Below are 6,609 nucleotides of genomic sequence, written 5' to 3'. Positions count from 1 at the left end.
AACAATAATATTGTGCGGAAGAAATTTATAAATCTAAGGAATTGCACTGACTTAGTGAATTATATTAGTCGTAGTAAAGGAATATGTCTCACATCTCATTTTTCACTGATGGGAATGTAATGATGCGTAAGCATTTCTGTAAAGCCGTTGAAAGATTAATTATTGAGATAGACATAAACACAGTCAAGAATATAGCAATATTTGACAGGCCGGCCAAATTGCTTCACGGCATTTCTTCTGCTCTTTACGTTCTGAGTTCAAATGCCGCCATGGTCAGTTTTGCTTTACATCCCTTAGGGGTAGATAAAATATCGCACCAACGAAGTAGAGAGAGATGATGTTTTCTATTAACCCTTCCCCATTAAACTGATAGCTTTTTGCCAAAATTTGAAGCAATATCTACCTCGCCCTGTCTTGGCTTGCGACCTCAAATACGGAAGTAGTACTTGGGTCACGATTTGAACCCTTCTGAACTTACCGAAACCCATTTTTCTCAAGTTCTGTGAACAGTCGATTTCATCCAAAAAAGGTGACAGGCAGACAGACAGGAAGAAAAGTGAAGGAAAAGAATGCTCCTGGAATCATTTCCAGTAGAAGTTTTGTGACCTCATTATTGTCCTTGAAACGACGAAATGAAAGTTTGATTTCGGCCGGGTCGTTTCCAAGAAGTAGAGATTCGGAACGATTACCACATACCAATCTGCATGACACTTTAGCAACTGAGGAAATTTGCAAAGATTTATAAGAAAAAAAAATTAGAAGAATATTATTTCACTCTCATCTCTCACGTAGCATGCAAGAAGAAGAACAACAACAACAACAAGTAAGAGAAGTAGGACGAGGAATAGGTTGAAGAGAAAGATTACGATGAGTTGAAGGTGATATTAGGAAGAAACAAAAGAAAGAATGAGAGAAGGAAGGGACAAATAAGAAGACGACGAAGAAAGTGAACAACCACAACAACTACAATTACAAGCACAAAACTAACTATAACAATATCAAAAGGAGCTGACGGAGGATATAAGACTATGTTTATCGGCACGAAAATGTGTCTGTATTTAAAACAGTGTCTAGGTTATGTTTATATTTAAAGCTGTGTCTAGTTAAAGCAGAGCCTGTATTTAATGCAGTGAAGATATTTAAAGTAGTGTCCACAGTTAAAGCAGTGTCTATATGGGAACGATTTTCCTACCTGATTTTGTGCTTGAATTATTTCATTCACTTTCATTTTGTCTTCTTGCCACTTGCACAGTTTTGGTAAATGTTGCATAAAATCGCTCATAAATTGACCGACCTGATTTGAATATTTTCAGTAAACTAATGGTGATAGATTAACTGAATCATTAGACTGTATAACGAAATGCCTTGGGGTATTTAGTTAAAATCGTTTACATTCTGAGTTCAAATTACGCCGGGATTGACATTATATTCCGTTTTTCCTGAATCGATAAAGGAAAAGTACCAGTCAATTACTGAGGTCAGTTTAATCAACTATAACCTATTGGAAATATGTGGCTTTCTATTAATCGTAGAAATCAATGTTTTCTTGAAAACTATTTGAACCAGATCTTGATTAATCAGTCAAATATTTTCACTAACATCAGGAAATATCTTCCGTCGATATAAAATTACATCCAAGAAGAAACTATATGATTATTTTTCTAGATGACTGTGTGTACTTATCACTCTAACCTTAGAATGTGTTAGACAGAATTCGTCATTGCAAATATATTTTATTTATTACCGACTCAGACAGCTGATTAATTTTGAAGATAGATGCACAATTAACAAATCGGCAAATATGTATTGCAAACTCAAAGAAAGAGGGGAAAATGTAATATATTAGACCTAAACAGATAAGAGAATCAGCTTATGAAACCGGCTGTACTTATTGCTTTTATTTCGTGTTATTAGAAAACTTGAAAACTTTTATCAAAGTCAGGAAACTGATCGCATGAGCCAAATATTGTCAATTTTGAGAGTACGAACCTATCACCATATACTTTTCACTCATTACCATTCCGTGATGGTTTGCTGAAGCGTTCATTGTAGTTTACTAAACTAATAAATAATCGAATAAAAAGTTAGAGCCTTATTTTAAGAATGATTTGAAACAGATCTCAGGGATTTTTCTAGAAAAATCCCTGAGATCTATTTAGTAACTCCTATCTTAGTATATTAAAGAAAATGTTTATTTGAGGATCTCATTAAGGACCAGGAAAATATATCTGAAGATTAATGAGTAGAGAGAAGAAACTACTTTCTCTAATACATTCTGATTTCAGTTCTCATCAAAATCGTCCATACATTTTCTTACCGTAGGGATACAGTAATTTGAGGTGATCCAGTTAACTATATGCTTTTGTTTCACATATCGACTTAGTTTTCAGACTATGGTACAAGATCTCGAAATTTAAACAATGTTGAGATTACATACATATCAATATTAAATCAGGTAATAGCAATCAATTTTCTGATAATATCTCATTGTTTTAAAACATTTTGTTGCATGCATTTTATATGTTCCTCAATGTTTAAATATTTTGCTGGCCATTATGTATTTCCATACCTCACTCTCATTTAACATTGGTTTCAAGTTTTGGCACGGGCACAGCAATACTTAGACCCCGAAAGGATGGAAATTAAAGACTTTTTCGGCAGAATTTGAACGCAAAACACAAAGAAGGCCGAAATACCGCTAAGCATTTAGCCGGGCTTGCTAACGGTTCTGTCAGCTCGCCGCCTTACAGTTACTTAATATGGATTTCAAATTTTGAAACAAGCTTGACTACTTCGGGATTACAACAGGCCCAGTCTTCGGCTGGTACTTATTTTATCAACTCTGAAAGGGATGAAATTCCAAGTCAACCTCTGTAGAATTTGAGCTCAGAACGCAAAGACGTACGAAATGCCGATATTCCTGTTGCCCGGCATGTTAACGATTCTGCTAGCTCACTGCCTTAACATGACTTAATATTGATTTCAAATTTTGGCACAAGGCCAAAATGTTGATGGGGAAGGGTAAATGGATTACTTCGAATCCAGTACTCAAATGGTACTTATTGTATCGACGCCGAAAGGATGAAAGGCGAAGTCGATGTCGGCGGAATGTATTTAAACTCAGAACATGAAGACGGACGAAATACCGATAAGAATTTCGCCCGAAGAGATCTTGACTTATTGATAAAACGCAAATAACACTAGCGTAAATGAGAGAAATAGTTCGATCGATAGGAAGAGATGCAGAGAGAGAAATGGAAGAATACACAAGGTGAATGTGCATGAAGGAAGGAGGTATGCAAAAGGTAAGAAAGGATTTTAAAAAGAAGGGTATTTGTTGAACGATGAAATTACATCAAGAAGAATAATTCAATGATTAAAATGTGTTCGAAAATGTTATGATGAAAATTGAGACGCTTAGTTATATATCTTAAATATTCATTTGACTTTCAAGGAAATTATGACAATTTCGATTAATTTCCCAATAATGAAAGTAGAGCAACATTAATAATCGTTTTTCCTATAGGCACAATGCCCGAAATTTAGGCGGGAGGAGACAAGATGATTATATCGACTCCAGTGTATTACTGGTACTTAATTTATCGACCCTGAAATGATGAAAGGCAAAGTCGATTTCGGCGGGATTTGAACTCAGAACGTGGAGACGGCCGAAATACCTATTTCTTTACTACCCACAAGGGGCTATACACAGAGAGAACAAACAAGGACAGACGAACGGATTAAGTCGATTATATCGACCCCAGTGTATAACTGGTACTTATTTAATTGGCCCCGAAAGGAGGAAAGGGAGGAGACAAGATGGTTATATCGACTCCAGTGTATTACTGGTACTTAATTTATCGAAAGGATGAAAGGCAAAGTCGACTTCGGCGGAATTTGAACTCAGAACGTGGCGACGGCCGAAATAACTATTTCTTTACTACCCACAAGGGGCTAAACACAGAGAGGACAAACAAGGACAAGCAAACGGATTAAGTCGATTATATCGACCCCAGTGTATAACTGGTACTTATTTAATCGACCCCGAAAGAATGAAAGGCAAATTCGACCTCGGCGGGATTTGAACTCAGAATGTAACGGCAGAAGAAATACCGCTAAGCATTTCGTCCGGCGTGCTAACGATTCTGCCAGCTCACCGCGTTGGAATAGCATTTTTAATTCCAACATTGCAATACTAGAGTCCATACGACTGACAATTCCCCCGATATTCGGTAGTAAATTACGATGCTGAGTATAGACCTGGTAAGCATCAGGTATGATATATCTTGAACCCTTGTTCTCAACCGAGATGTGATCCTAGGAGACATGTGACCTGTGGAAATGCGCGTAGCGATGCATTAAAATATTTCTAAATTCTAGCAAAGGATTATTGTTATATTAATATATTTATCCTACAATGTATTGGTAGAGTTCGATGAAACCCACCCAAAAATGGTTCACCAGTCATCGCCATTTGACTGTAGCCAACATAATGGACTAGGAGATTTATTTGATTTCACAACGTTTAAAAGATATATATGTTTGTGTTTATAAGACCTTAAAAGATATATGTGTTTGTGTGTGTGTGTGTGTGTGTGTGTGTGTGTGTGTGTGTGTGTGCACCAAAATTCGAAATCGCAATACTGTTATGTACGGTAATGACTTACCTCCCTTTGTCAATCATTAAGTATAGTGCTTTAGTAGCTTTAGAGTCAATTTAACTTTTATTTCAGCATAATTGGTGCTAGTCAGCACCCTTCTTCACTTTTGTCACCGATATTGATTTTGCCTTCAGGTTCTAATTGACAATAAGCCACTCTTTTAATTTGTTATGTACAGGTTTACCGTATTGAAAATCAGTACAAGATTTCAAAGGTTTTTCTTATAAGATTGACAAAGGAAGTTGAGCTTAACACTCGGCATTAAAAGCCGCTGACAAGAATTATGTTGGTGGACACCAAAATTAAAAATTCATTTCCCAGGCAATCGAAGATACTTTTATTTATATCTTTAATGCTCAACTTAGTTCCCTAAGGCTAGTAGTATTCATTTTGCTCCAGTTAGTAAACGAATTTAAATGTTTGTCAATTCCTTGCTTAGTATATATATGAGTCCACACACATTTATAATCATACACGCATTTGAATGCATGAATATGTATGTGCAGCCAGCCGTATCATTGATTAATTTCCTTACAATTATTTTAACCAACTCCTGCGTTAACACTAACAACTCTACTTACGTATTTGTATTTTAAGCTTGCTTTGTTTTTAAAATAGATGCATGTCTTATTAAACTCGACACTAAATGAATTTTATTTTCGAAATCGCTATCATTTTGTAATGAGGATTTTATTTTCTAAACCGCAGGAAGTAACACGGAAGGCGCTGATTAATACGCTTAATATTGCCTCTATAACGTCTTTAGGATGACCTCCGGAAATTTTGGGAGGAAGAGTAAAATTGTTTCAGAGGGTGACTTGGATTGATGCCTGCAACAGAATGAATTCCACTGAAGATAGCAAGAAGCAGATAATGATATTTTGATCTTAGCGGAGGACTAAGTCTGCAGCCCCAAACAGGAACATTTATCTAATGGGTTTCCAAAGAACTTCAGCCGATCAAATTTTACTTATGCGGTCAACTCGAAATGTCTGACTAGAGCATAGCATTTCAGCTGTCACATTGTTCACTTTGGGTGATCTTTCTTTAATCGTAGTGGCCTGGCCATTCAATGCTAGTCCCAACAATGGTGTTGAGGTATCATTATACGATTGAGTTTTGTGGATGGATGAGAGTTCTGTTGTCCAAAATCTCCGAAGACAACCAAAGTATTATTCCATTAGAGACTTTAGTCTTACTTGCAATAATACTAGAAGAAATGTTCTCAACACTTCTCAGATTTGCAGTTTACTTTTATATTTCTCTTTAGTCTCCTATGTTAAGACTTATAATAAAAGCAGCTTTGCTATGATCTTCCAGCTTTACGTCCTAAGTTCAAATCCGCGGATGTCGGCTTTGCATTTCAATCCTCAACCCAGGCTAAATAAAATAAATTTCCAGTCAAGTGCTAGGATCGAAAAAGACTTTAACTCCTGAATATTTAAACCAGTCATATCCAGCCAAAATATTGCACCCATTTTATGTTCAAACTATCCATATCCAGCCTGTCACACCTACACTACAAAATCATTCTAAAAATATACAATTACAAAAGTATAAGATAATGCTTAATTAATTCAAGAAAATATGAATAAATAAACATTACATTAGAGTAATATGAATACTAAAGGGTTAATTAAAATTTGAGACCATGTACCTCAATTTGAATCAGATAGTCGTTTAATCAACTTTGATAGTTAGCCTAACACTTAGTTATGTCTCGTAGTTATTGAATGCATTATTCATTCATCGCTTTTCCCCATAGTTCATCCATGCAATTTTAAAAGTACCAAATCCATTTTAAATATTAGTTCCTATGATATCGTTAGATCTCAGTCGCATTTATTTGTTCTCTCGTAGTAATTCCTTCACAGTGCAATAACCGACTCAAGTGCTACTGATTCAATTTGTGCGAGGTGTTCTTTAACAAACTGATCACAATCATTGA

General features: G+C 35.7%; 1 long non-coding RNA gene across 1 annotated transcript in view; it reads left to right on the top strand.

Annotated features, from left to right (window-relative positions):
* Positions 1 to 4,577, top strand: part of LOC118762742 — a 19,011-nt gene extending 14,434 nt beyond the window's left edge. Inside the window, exon 3 of the long non-coding RNA XR_004998493.1 lies at positions 4,566 to 4,577. This is a non-coding gene — a long non-coding RNA (uncharacterized LOC118762742). The remainder of the gene's footprint in view (positions 1 to 4,565) is intronic.
* Positions 4,578 to 6,609: the final 2,032 nt, after the last annotated feature.

This window comes from Octopus sinensis, linkage group LG3 (assembly GCF_006345805.1).
Source record: "Octopus sinensis linkage group LG3, ASM634580v1, whole genome shotgun sequence".
Taxonomy (NCBI): domain Eukaryota; kingdom Metazoa; phylum Mollusca; class Cephalopoda; order Octopoda; family Octopodidae; genus Octopus; species Octopus sinensis.
The sequence above is the reverse complement of the archived record's forward strand: the minus strand, read 5'-3'. Positions and strand labels throughout refer to the sequence as shown.